Source organism: Bos indicus, chromosome 28, assembly GCF_029378745.1.
Source record: "Bos indicus isolate NIAB-ARS_2022 breed Sahiwal x Tharparkar chromosome 28, NIAB-ARS_B.indTharparkar_mat_pri_1.0, whole genome shotgun sequence".
NCBI lineage: Eukaryota > Metazoa > Chordata > Mammalia > Artiodactyla > Bovidae > Bos > Bos indicus.
In genome coordinates this window covers 32,733,901-32,748,022 of record NC_091787.1, presented here as the reverse complement: position 1 = coordinate 32,748,022, position 14,122 = coordinate 32,733,901, and the positions used below count along the sequence as shown (strand labels likewise).

The 14,122-nt window shown below is 40.5% G+C and overlaps 1 protein-coding gene across 15 annotated transcripts in view; it reads left to right on the top strand.

Moving 5' to 3' along the window:
* The window catches only part of KCNMA1 (potassium calcium-activated channel subfamily M alpha 1), a 774,726-nt gene that overhangs the window by 716,586 nt on the left and 44,018 nt on the right, over nucleotides 1–14,122 (top strand). The gene's annotated exons all lie outside the window — the stretch shown is intronic.

The following is a 14,122-nucleotide window of genomic DNA, read 5'->3' as shown; positions in this document are numbered from 1 at the left end:
AATCAGACTTGACTGAGTGTCTGAGCACACAGCACATATGCCAGGATACTAGAAGGAAGGGCTACTGTCTCTCACGTTTTTCGAAAGATGATCCCAGAAATGACTGCAGACATTCCTGAATACTGAGTGGTCAAACTCAGAGTTATCATGGTTCTAATATTGCATACAGTTCCCCAGAATTAGGATGATAGATTTTTGAGAGCCAGAAGCCACTGGGAAGCCTTTGGGAAGCCATTGGGAAGCCATTGCTTTATCTGCCTCAGTTTTACACATGGGCAAACTGAGTTTGGATAACATGTTGAATCTCTCTAAATTCTCACAGGGATTTAGGGGATAACCTGGAGCTAAAACCCATGTCTTTTGATTCTCTGTTTTTCTGTCAACATCACCAGTCTACCACTGACATCATCATCATCAAAAATAAAGTAGTATTTATAAAGTGCTTACTGTGTGCTGGGCACTGTTGCAGGCAGTTCATCTGTATTTTTTTAACTTCAGATTTTATATTGAAATAATAATATACATTTAATTATTATTAATTGTATTAATATTGTGTTATAAATTTTATATTGGAGTTTAGTTGCTTAGCAATGTTGTTGTTAGTTTCAGGTATACAGCAAAGTGATTCAGTTATACAAATATATGTATCTATTCTTTTTCAAATTCTTTTCCCATTTAGGTAGTTACGTAAAATTGAGCAGAGTTCTCTGTGCTATATAACTGTATTATTTAACTCATTTCATCTTCATATCATATTACGCTTCCATTTTATAGATGAGGAAACTGAGACGTAAAATTAAATTGCCCCAGATCACAAAACTAGAAACTGAAGGAGGCAGCACTCAACCTAAGCAGTCTAACTGCAGAATTCCAGTTTCGTGGTGTTAGGGCTCATTTCAGGATGTGGTCCAAGGATATCGATCATGGTGTAAACAGAGATGTTCAAAATCAAACTAGCACCAGCCAGCCCCTGCTTTAGTGAAGATCTGTGTGTGGGGAATGCCTCACTCTGAAAATACAAGATCCCAGTTACATATTCATCTGCCAGCATCAACATATATGCAGGAAAGCCTTTAAAACTTCAAAGAAAACATTTACAGTGCTTTCTTTTAAAAGACTATCACATGTTTGGAACCTTAGCCTCTATCTCCGGCCAGGCGTCCTGTCTCTAGAACCTGTCGGAGACAGCTGGCGGAGAGTTGTCAGTGATGGGATTCTGTTCTTCCTGAATTGCAGGGCAATGCCTTGGACTACTTGGCAAATCCATCTTTTACAGCTACTTAATTTTCTGGGCGCTTAAGATATGGGTGTTTTAGTCTGCTCGTGATTTCCTAGCCCTGGTTTTTGCTTAGCTGGCCATTGGTTTGTATCAAACCAAACAACTGGGGCCCATTTGGCATTTGGTGTTTTAAATATAAAAGGACATTTGAACTACGTGGCAAATGCTGAAAAACAAAGCCCACAGCATTGAGAACATAAAGAAACTGTTTATAATGTGAAGGTGGTTACATTTTCAGTCAATCTATCACTTTAATGAGCTCTTTGCATTTCTTTGATTAATGCTCACAAAAGTGGGAGAAAAAGTTGATGTAATGGAAACAAAACGGTATATAGTCTTGGCAGCGTGAGGGTTTCTGTGTGTTTTACTAGTATCCATTCTGTATCGCCGCCTCGTAATATGTGCGTCTACCTTCGCCCTGGCATAGTACGCCTCTAGTTTACTGGAAATGTGACCCAGCGTGGAAGAGAAGATTCTATGTTAGTGGCAAAACGGCCTTTGTCCTCTTGTAATGGCAGCAAAGAGGGAGGGTCCAGAAAAGGAACTAAAAAGTAATAATAATAATAAAGTAGAAATAAGAATAGAATTTTCCATATAGTTCAATATAATGATACAGAAGGCTGATATAGTTCATGCCATATTGAAATGAAGAATCCAATAGGTATGACTATATGAAAAGAGAACATTAAAGATACTTAAAAAAAATTTTAACCACTGGTATATAGTAATTGGTACATGCTACTGCTGCTGCTAAGTCGCTTCAGTCGTATCCAACTCTGTGCGACCGCAGAGACGGCAGCCCACCAGGCTCCTCCATCCCTGGGATTCTCCAGGCAAGAACACTGGAGTGGGTTGCCATTTCCTTCTCCAAATGTAATTCTTTACAATAAGCATGTATTACTTTTGCAAAAATGAGAAAGGTTTTTTCCTTTATGCACAAAATCAGTAGTAATTCTTATTTTAAAATAATGAATAAAGGAAAAGGAAAAAGTCCAGCTGAAGATATCTTTATGAAGTAACTACATAAGGGGAGAAAAGCTAGTCAAGGTAGTCTTCCTAGAGGTGGTGAAGGAAGGGCAGGAGCTGAGCTGAGGGCAAATCGAGGGGACAGCATGTCTTAGGTGGTTAAGACTTGGTGGGAGCAGGGGTGGGAATCAGCAAGTGCCACTCTTCTGTGTAGAAACCAGCTCTAACTGCTCCTCTGTTTGGCTGAATGCACAGAGCACTATACGTTTCCATGGGTTCTTTGAAAAGTGAAAGCATCAGTCACTCAATTATGCCCAAACTCTTTGCAACCCATGGATTCTCTGTCCATGGAGTTCTCTAGGCAAGAATACTTGAGTGAGTAGCCCTTCCCTTCTCCAGGGGATCTGCTTGACCCAGGGATCAAACCTGGGTCTCCTGCATTGCAGGCGGATTCTTTATCATCTGAGCCACCAAGGAAGCCTTGGACCCATGTAAGCTCTCAGCATCCTTTGCTCTGAGATTGAATGGCTCATAAAATGGTAGGAAGTTGAAATAGCAGAGAACTGGGAACCTTGAAAACTCTTATTTTGACAATGTTTTCCTAAAGCCTCTTAATCTGTAACTGTTGGTCACATCTATCCCAGAATCTTGTTTTCCCCAAGTTTAAGTAGATCAAAATGACCTTTAGGATTGATACAGCTCAGTCGTATGAGTCCCTCCACCATGTCAATCAACTGTTTTCAGCCCATGAAGATGACAAGAAGTTGTGAGGTTTCATGCTTTTTCTTTCATTAATTTATAATTTTGGTAATTTTTTCCTCCTTGCACAAATAAAACATATTTACTTTACAACATTTAGCAACTATGTATAAACAAAGAGAAAACAAATACACATTCCTTATAATTTTAGCATTCGGACATAAGAAAGTTAGTGATAGTCTTGTTTCTGCAGATATAAATATTTTACTCCTCTAAAATGGATCACACATAATAGTATGTACCTGTTTTTTTCCCCACACAGTTTTATCATGACCATTTCTCCATGTCATAAAATGATTTTCTGCATTATTTTTAGTGGATGCATACTTGACATAATCAGTTTCCTAAAACTGGATATTCATGCTGTTTTCATTATAACATTGTTACTTAATAACTACAAATGAAGAACATAACCAAATCTTTAATATGAAGAAATATTGGCTCTGTATATATTTTTAGAAATGAAAAATTTTAAGCCAAAGGGTATGTCAGATTTTAAGTCATTTGATCGGTATAGCCAAAGTATGTCTTATTTTTAAGTTGTAAGATGAATTTGGAGGAGGTAGAAAGCGATTGAGAAGTTGTGGAAAATTCATCATGACACCATGAACTTTTGTGCAAATGAAGATGTTAGACCAGGTGGATATTAGGTTTCTTTCCAAATCTGTGGTCTTAATTGTGCTTGAGCTGTAGCTAGTTTCCTCTCCTTCCTCCCTCCCTTCTTCATTCCTTCTCTCCTTCCCTCCCTTCCTTTCTACACCGGCCCCTCTGAGAGACAGGTATTAAGAACAGTAAGCTCTTTAAGTTTTCTTTAAGGAAAGAGACTGCTTAGAGAGACGACTCTTGCAAACATATTTGTTAAGTGCTGGTTATATCTTATGAAACCTCATGGACAAATAGCTATGGAGAACTTTGGTTGGTTGATTGGTTGGTTGGTTCAGTTTCCTTTGGTTTAATTTAGACCCAAACAGAAACTCCAAAAAAGATCAAGTACTTTGTGCAGCTTCCCAAGGCTTTCATTAATTACAGTCTCTAGAAAAGAGTATTGTTAAAAATATCAATGTTGCTGATTATAAATAAAGAAATGGAGAGGGAAGTATTGACCCAGGTCTCATCCCTGGACACTGGAAGTGAACAAGAAAGCTTCAATGAAGATACAGTCACTTGTTTCAATAGAAACTCAGACATTCATGCACCATTTTACCAAGAAAAAACTAGAGATTTTTCTCAGTTACTGTACTGTTTTGGCATTTTTGTTACAAGTAATGGAAATCCAACCCCCAAAGGCTTAAATAAAAAGAAAGTCTTATAACTGGGGTGCCTCTGACTTTGGGCACATTTGAGCCCAGGAGCCTATGTCAGAGCTCTGTCTCACTTTCTTTATCCCTGCTTGCCTTTGACCCTTGGTGAGCTAAATGGTCACCAGCAGCCTCATACTTTTATCCTTCTTTAACATCTTATCAGGTCTTGAGGAGAAAACAGTTTGGCCCCAGCTTGGAGGCCAGCCATACGTCCAGGATGATGGGGTCGATCTTGCTGGCCCTGGAGTCAGACTGCCTGGCTGTCCACTGTTGTGGACAGGGTGGGAGCAGAGTTTCCACACACACACCCCACCACCACCACCACCACCACCACCACCACACACATACCAAACACTGTGGAATGGGTTTCTCATGTAGAGAGAAGGTTTAAAGGAAGCAAGTAACAACAAAATGAGCTATTCTGGTTCTGCCACCAACTGGTCCATGACCTTGGACTTAGTAACTTCTCTGCTCTGAGCCTTAGTGTTCTTCATCTGTAAAATGGAAGTAATGATTAGAGCGTTTCCAAAGTTCTTCTATCTCTAACAGAGTGATTGGCAAAGAGGCAAAAAGAGACCCAACTGGTGTAGTTTAGGTTCCTCAGAGCTCTCTATTAATATAATTTATAAAACTTTGATTTTAGGCTCTAGGTAGGGAACAATTACCAGCTCCAAGCTCATGAGTTTCTTAGAATAAAGCAAAAATAACACAGTTAAAAACTAGCAAGGGTGTTCTCATCCCCCTTCTTCCCCAACATTGACTTCCAGTAACCTGTTGGGGGCCAGCACCACCTCCTGCTTCTAAGTGGAGAGTGGTCAGAGTAGCCTTTGGCCAGTGTCAGGAGAAGTTGCTGCTTTGACAAATAATCATTTTTTATTGAGTCAACTACTAGTCAGCTCCTGGCTGTCATGACAGGACTCCAACTTTGTGGAAAGCCACTGAAAACGACTATGAAAAAATATTACAAGGTTCAACTGGGGTTTTCCCTTGGTCAGATTTCTCTTGCAGACTTTTCTAAAAAAAAAAAAAAAAAAATCTATTTCCCAATCAGCCTATGCATGTGGACTTTTCCCCCACAAGTTAAAAAGCAATCATGCTTCTATATATGGAATTTTCTTTACTTCAGCTGCTGAAGAATTTGTTGGAATACATACTGCAAAAATGACTGCTGTGGCTATTACTGTACTTGCTCAGGGGAGCTATTCAGATGCCTCATTTATTGGAGCTTAATAGATTAAAAGTCCAAATTGAGTCTCATGATATAAGCCTAATCAAGTTCTAATCTGCATAATTTTCCCATAAGCAGCAATGGGAAATTTGGATAATTTATGTTTCAGCAGTTGCCAATCATGTGTTAAATAGCATTGTTGCATTTACTTATCAAAATATTTTTATTGATCTTCACTTCATCTGACATTTGGCTTTGGGGTTTTTTTTCCCCTGGCATTAACAGGAAATTTAATTCATCTCCTAGATGATGTAATATGAGATGTTTCTCTTGATTTTAACATGTCTTTATAGATCATTTTTAACGGTGATCTTTCCCTTTTACAACTTCATATTGAATACCTGTCTCAGCAAACCTAGATGACTCTGCCTAATTTATTTCCCTAGTTTAACGTAGCATATGGATTTCTAACCATCATTTATATGCACACAATAAAAGATAATTTGCCCCACCATTTGAACCAATTCCTTTATGTTAAATCTATGGGGGCGGGGGAGGCACTTACCTTCCTTTCTCCATCTATTTTAGGGGAGGTGATTTATAAGAATTTCCATCTCCCTCTCTCCCTGGAAAAGCTTGGGGATTTAACCAGGGAAGATTTAGAAAGTACTTTGTGTTTTCCCCCACGGAAAAGCACTGTAATAAAGCATTTATTATATGTACTGAGTTGTGCATGCTACCATACCAAAGCAAGTTAAGCATAACTGCAATGGGTCCCAGCTGTTATCTGCTATTGTTTAAAAGTGAAAACAATAAAAGAGTAAGACTGGCTCAGGCCTCCAACTTGCCTGCCAAGCTCAGCACGTGAGAAAGAGAGACCATCACAGAAACAGAGGCCGTCACACTCGGAGGGAAGGCAGCATGGAGCAGGCTAACCCTTGGCCTCTGAAGTCAGACTGTCTGGCCGTAGCCCCCTAGATGTGCCCCTTACCAGGTGGGATGCTGAAGGAAGTTGTCTGACTTCCTCTGAATCTTATTTTCCTCATATGCGAAATGGTAGTATTAGCAGTTCCTGTACTTATAGGGTTGTTGCTGCTGCTAAGTCGCTTCAGTCATGTCCGACTCTGCAACCTCATAGATGACAGCCCACTAGGCTCCTCTGTCCCTGGGATTCTCCAGGCAAGAACACTGGAGTGGGTTGCCATTTCCTTCTCCAATGCATGAAAGTGAAAAGGGAAAGTGAAGTTGCTCAGTCGTGCCCGACTCTTCGTGACCCCATGGACTGCAGCCCACCAGGCTCCTCCGTCCATGGGATTTTCCAGGCAAGAGTACTGGAGTGGGGTGCCATTGCCTTCTCCTTATAGGGTTGTTATGAGGAATAGATGAGGTGGCCTGTGAAAAAACCCTTAGCTCAGCTTTGGCATGTAATAAGAAAGAGTATGCCATGGCCTCCATTAGAGGAGGCCCTGGAGCCCATTAACCTAGGTTCAGATTTAGATCTGCTTAGGCCTAGATGTATCCTCTGGGGCAAGTTGCTTAACTCATTGTTCTTCAATCTCCTCATCTGTAATACAGCACTGTCTACATAGGATGGTGGTAAGAACTAAAGTTAAAACAAGAGCAGGTTTTGGTACATGGTATTTCAGTCACTAAGTCATGTCTGACTCTTATGACCCCATGGACTGTAGCCCGCCAGGCTCCTCTGTCCATGGGATTCTCCAGTCAAGAATACTGGAATGGGTTGCCATTTCCTTCTCCAGGGGATCTTCCTGACTCAGAGATCGAACCCGAGTCTCCTGCATTGCAGGCAGACTCTTTACTGACTGAGCTACATCTTATAATCCCAATCTATAGGGATAGGATTTTGGTAAGAATGAAAGTTCAGAGAAGGCGATGGCACCCCACTCCGGTACTCTTGCCTGGGAAATCCCATGGACAGAGGAGCCTGGTAGGCTCCAGTCCATGGGGTTGCTAAGAGTTGGACATGACTGAGTGACTTCACTTTCACTTTCATGCATTGGAGAAGGAAATGGCAACCCACTCCAGTGTTCTTGCCTGGAGCATCCCAGGGACAGAGGAGCCTGGTGGGCTTCCGTCTATAGGGTTGCACAGAGTCAGACACGACTGATGTGACTTAGCAGCAGCAGCAGCAAGAATGAAAGTTAAAACATGAACAGGTTTTGGTACATACTGAACACTCAGTAAGTGTTGGATTTTACTATTTTTTCCTTAAGGTTCTATTTAAGCCTACCGCCTTCATTCTCAGTTGTCTTAGTCTAGATCTAGAACATTCTTACCTTTGCTTTGAGTTCTATAAGGAACATGACATTGAGTCTTTCTCATTTTTGAATGTACTCACAACTTCATTATCCTGGAAACCTTTTCTAGCCATTCCCTCTGGTAGATCTTATCTGAGTCAGAACCTGTCAATTGCTTGTAACCACGGATGCTCCTTGGATGCTGCATCTGTATGCATGCATGCAGCAGGTACCCAAAACAGTTACTTTAAAAAATGAAACCTTAATAATCTTGCTGTTACCGAGTCTCTTCTCCTTGAACCTTATGGGCATAGGCCAAGTGTTTGTGTTAAATTCTTTCATGTGAAGCCATCCAAACAGAAATGGCCTTGTCATATTTAACTAGAAGTCAATTAATCTTCCAGTAACTTCCCTGATACAGACCAAGTGGTGCTCACCAATGAATCAGTCAGTTCAGTTCAGTCCCTCAGTCGTGTCTGACTCTTTGCGACCCCATGAATCGCAGCATGCCAGGCCTCCCTGTCCATCACCAACTCCCGGAGTTCACCCAGACTCATGTCCATCGAGTCAGTGATGCCATCCATCCAGCCATCTCATCCTCTGTCGTCCCCTTCTCCTCCTGCCCCCAATCCCTCCCAGCATCAGAGTCTTTTCCAATGAGTCAACTCTTCGCATGAGGCGGCCAAAGTACTGGAGTTTCAGCTTTAGCATCATTCCTTCCAAAGAAATCCCAGGGCTGATCTCCTTCCAAATGGACTGGTTGGATCTCCTTGCAGTCAAGAGTCTTCTCCAACACCACAGTTCAAAAACATCAATTTTTTGGCGCTCAGCTTTCTTCACAGTCCAACTCTCACATCCATACATGACCACTGGAAAAACCATAGCCTTGACTAGACGAACCTTTGTTGACAAATAATGTCTCTGCTTTTCAATATGCTGTCTAGGTTGGTCATAACTTTTCTTCCAAGGAGTAAGCATCTTTTAATTTCATGGCTGCAGTCACCATCTGCAGTGATTTTGGAGCCCCCAAAAATAAAGTCTGACACTGTTTCCACTGTTTCCCCATCTATTTCCCATGAGGTGATGGGACCGGATGCCATGATCTTCGTTTTCTGAAGTTGAGCTTTAAGCCAACTTTTTCACTCTCCACTTTCACTTTCATCAGGAGACTTTTTAGTTCCTCCTCACTTTCTGCCATAAGGGTGGTGTCATCTGCATATCTGAGGTTATTGATATTTCTCCCAGCAATCTGGATTCCAGCTTGTGTGTCTTCCAGTCCAGCGTTTCTCATGATGTACTCTGCATATAAGTTAAATAAGCAGGGTGACAATATACAGCCTTGATGTACTCCTTTTCCTATTTGGAACCAGTCTGTTGAATAACCAGTCATAAAAAGAACATCAAGTACTACAGATTTTGTTGAGCTGAACCCAACAGTGGTGTATGTGATTGAGAACACAAATGTTGGAAAAGAATGTAGAGAGTAGTGAAAACCATTTCAAAAGCCCAAGAAGCAAAATAGGAAAGTTCATGTCCTTAAATAAATAGAGGAAGTGGAAATTAAGTCTAGAAAACAAGACTCCAGAGACCTTGCAGTTGCTGTAATGAATTAAGAAGCTTTCTTTCATGAGACTGGACACCAGTCTTTCAACATACTAAAAAAAATCTTAGCCATCTGATATCCAAAATACTCCTTCCTTAAATATTTTAGGCTGTATTTTTAATCACTGAGTTGATCTGATTATTTCTACTAAAATATGTTCACACTACTAATACCTTCCCATTAATTTTTCATGATTTTCTCAATGTGAACATTCTTTTTAAAAAATCTCTACCAAAAGCTACCTTAGTTCTTTAGCCATAGGGAAGGGGGAAGCAATGAAAGCTGTTCCTTGCTACAGATATTTACTATGTACTTGGTAAAATATTAACCTTGGTAGTCAACATTTTAAAGTTTTTCCTTCATTCCAGACATTGTACTAGATGTTTTGAAAATACTATTTCATCTTATTCTCACAACTGCCCTGTATAAGAGGTAATTCCAATTTAGACAAAGATACAGAGGTTTGGAGAGTCTGTGCCATGTGTGTGGTTATGTTTCTTATCAGTAGATGAGCCAGAATTTAAACCTAAGTCATCCGACTCCAATGCACACGCTCTTAACTATTCCACTCCATTTCTTCTCTGTGAGCCAGGCAATTTGTAGACAGTCTGGGATGCTTAAATATATAGAAAATTCAGGCTTTAACCTAAAGTTCCTCTACAGCATATGGAGTAAGCTTGCTTGGCAGAGGGCAATGTTGGGCCCATTTCTGCCTGATGTCAAAGGAGTAGAACAAGTAATATAAGCCCATCATATCTGCACCTGCAGATTGAAATGGGGCAGGGCTTTCAACATAAGGAGATCAGGTAGTCTTTAAAGTTATCTTTGGCCCAGAACCTGCCTCTCATGTCCACACTCAACAGAGAGAAATGGGAACACATCTAAAGAACCAGGAGGCCGTCTTGGTAAGAGCTTGGGCTGCGGCTGTGTTTACTTAACTTGAATCTTTTCCTGATTGAGAACTTTTCATTCTATCCATCCAATGCCAACATTCCTCATCATCTCTTCTGGCAAAATGAGCGTGTTTCTAAAATTAAGTTCCTGAGTGTTAGTTCAACTAACGGAAGGAGCATTTCCCAGTTTCACTATCCTCTAGTTGTAGATCAGGGTCCCTGGAGGATACTCCACGTGCAAGGACTTTCACATGCAGGACCAGAGCACTGCTTTATGTAGAGGGCCTTAAAGTTCAACCAAAGATGTTATCCACTGCAGCAAACAAGGGAATGAGGAGCAAGACAATCAGAGAACTGGATACAATTTAGACTTGCCCCTTTATCAACAGCTGCTGTGATGAATAGGGTAGCTGCCAACAAATGATACCAGAGGCTGAATTCACTCATCCCCTTGGAAGGAAAGTGCCTGATTTTCTATTCTTTTCAAGGTCACTTCAGGAATCTGGGTCAATCCTGCTATTTCAAGCCACAATTTTCCTGTATGAGAATCTCTAAGAAAGAAACAATGCTAATACATTCTGTTCCTCTTTAACACAACTCTCCAGGAAGGGTTAAAAAAAAAGTAAATACAATCTATTTCTTTTGTCTTTGCCCCTTGCTTGTAAAAACGTGTGGCTATAAAAGTAGCAAATAATAAGTGACTTTATCATTGCTGAAGTTTTCTTTCCAACAAAAGCACCTCGTTCTTGGGGTCACGTGTAGGAGAGAAAAAGACCTTTAATGGAGAGATGTCTTTGGCCATCCACCATAGTTTGTCAGTTGCAGATGCTAATGGAACCAGGCTTGGTGACTGAAGGGGAAAATGGAATATGAAAGCAAAATGCAAGAAGCCTAAGAGGCAAGCATGTCATTTCTAAATGAAGGTTTCATGCAAAGGAATTGAGTCTTTTCACAGCTGAAAATGGAATCTTTAAATAAGATAAAATAAAAGGATGCTTTGGTTTGTTGCAGGTTCTGTAATGAAATACAGTTTTCCTAATACCGTGTGACCTGCATTTCTCCCTGCTTTATGGGTGCTATTCCTTGATGTACAAACCCGTATTTTCTCAAGTCAGCATTTGTTGATGGATGTCAAAATACAGGCCATGTATTATGCATATAGCATTACCGATTTAAGGTGTTTACTTGTCAAGTTGAAGAAATTCAAAAACGTCACATCCACTGAATCTGCACAGCTGTCATTTGCAGTTTTTCATGCTTTTGAATGAAACTTCTGATGAAAACAGTTTAGTTTTCCCCTTCACTATTCTAGGGGAAGAAAACAGGTAGCATTTCAATTGCATGTTCTTGGCTATGTGCATGGCTGAAAACACACACTTTCCAAAGCTTAGAAAGATGGACCCTATATTGTCATTCAAAATTACTTACCTATGCACAGTGTATCAATATAAAGAGTAAAATTAAGTGCAATCAGGGAGTGAATGGTGAGTGGAACATTTTTTTTTCTTTCTGAAAGTATGGCACTCAGTTGGATGATATTTATATATAGGAGAGCAGAAAATAGTAAAACTCTTTTATATTTTTCTGGCATCTCATGCAGGATGTGCTTCCAAAACAACAGGCAATTACATGCACTTGTCATTTCATTTCTGGTGGATAAAGATTTACACATATCTTAATGCCAAAATCAACCCACTCTTGTCACATTCCCGAGTAAGTAAGGAACCGGGTCACATCATCTTTGAAATTTTGTTCTTGGAAAATTAGCAAGTGACTTTGTAATTCCCTAATTCATCGATAAGCCCAGGTAGCCATCCGCCAAAGGCAGAGAAGATAAAGTGAACGTGAACCTCTGTTGGCCTGTTCTATAAGGCGGAGGCGGAAGTATGGCACGGCGGCCAGCACAGTGCCGGTGCTGCTGCTTGCCACATGCTTCACTTGGTAAAATTAATTTTCACCAAATGAGTGTATGAAGAAAATAAATGTCTCATGTCTGTATGGCTACGTACATCCTTAAAGGGGCAGCCATTTGGCCTAGCTGGGATGCTTTCCCACCTTCCCTCAATTGAAGATATGGTTGGGCCAAACTCATTCTAATATGTATTGAGATTTCGGTCTGAAACCCAAAAAAGCCAAAACTGCAAAAATCAGAAACCACGTAGGCTACTCTCTGGTTTACTGTGCCCACATCTACGTTCTACCATGTGAAGTCTGTGTCACACTGGGAAGTTCACGTGTCCACTCTAAATAGGTAGCATATGCATCAATCAAGACTATTTCAGTTGCAAGTAAAGTCTTCAGTATGGCTTAGACAGAAGGGGGAAATATACATATATATAGTGTATGTGTGCGCAGATGCTCAGTCATGTCCGACTCTTTGCAACCGTACCCTGCCAGTGAACTGTACCCTGCCAATTCTCCTCTACCTTTGGGATTCTCCCAGCAAGAATACTGGAGTAGGTTGCCATTTCCTCCTCCAGAGGGTCATCCTGACCAGGGATCAAACCTACAGCTCTTGCATTGGCAGGGGAATTCTTTACCATTTGTGCCACCTGGGAAGCTGTGTATATGTGTATATATGTTAATATTTAATACATAATACAAAGTACATAAATATACACATATAAAATATCATTGTTTAACTCAGCATTTTAAAAAACTAAGATCGCAGCATCTGGTCCCATTGCTTCATGGCAAATAGAAGAGGAAAAAGCGGAAGCAGTGACAGTTTATTTTCTTGGGATCCAAAATCACTGGACGATGACTGTAGCCATGAGATTAAAAAACACTTGCTCCTTAGAAGGAAAGCTATGACAAACCTATACAGCATATTAAAAACAGAGACATCACTTTTCTGACAAAGGTTTGTATAATCAAAGCTATAGTTTTTTCAGTCGTCATGTATAGATGTTGGAGCATATAGAAGGCTGAGTGCCAAACAATTGATGCTTTCAAACTGTAGTGGGTGAAGAAGACTCTTGAAAGTCTCTTGGACAACAAGAGATCAAACCGGTCAACCCTAAAGGAAATCATCCCTGAATATTCTTCGGCAGGATTTATGCTGAAGCTGAAGCTCCAATACTTAGGCCACCTGATGTGAAGAGTTGACTCATTGGAAAAGACCGTGATGCTGGGAAAGATTGAAGGCAAAAGGAGAAGGGGGCAGCAGAGAATGAAATGGTTAGATAGCATGACTGACTCAATGGACATGAATTTTGAGCAAACTCCAGAAGACAGTGGAGGACAGGGAAGCCTGGTGTGCTACAGTCCACGGGGTCACAAAGAGTCAGACATGACTTAGTGACTGAACAACAAAAACAATCTCATTATTATGTATATAATATATATGAAATCTCTTTATATATATTATGCATTTTATATTATAATATCATTTATAAATGTATAAAATCTCATGTAGTAAAGAAATCCTGAGATCAGTTGGTTTTGGTTCTAGGGCTGGTTAATTCAGGCAGTAGGGAAAATTATTCCTGTCCTTCAAACGTTCTATCATTGGCTTCAGCCAGCTCATTAAGCTGGCTTGTCTTTGGCTAGTTCCCACCCAAGTTACAAGGTGGCTGCTACAGTTCCACTCACTACAGGCACAGAAGCAATGCCCAGTGGATAGAAGAGAATCTCTTCTCATATGATTCTTTTTAAAGGCAAAGAAAGACTTCCTAAAGGCCCCAGGCAGATTTCCTCCCACTTTCTCTTGGCTAGAACCCAGGTGTAAGTCACTCACTGGCAAGAGAATAAGTAATCAATTGGTTTAAGATAACAGTCAGGATGGGTTAGGATATGCTGTGGTAACAGCAACAGCACAAAAATCAACAAAACAAATCTCAGTGGCTTAAAGCAGCAGAGATTGATTTTTCACTCAGAATGCTTTGTGTGTCTG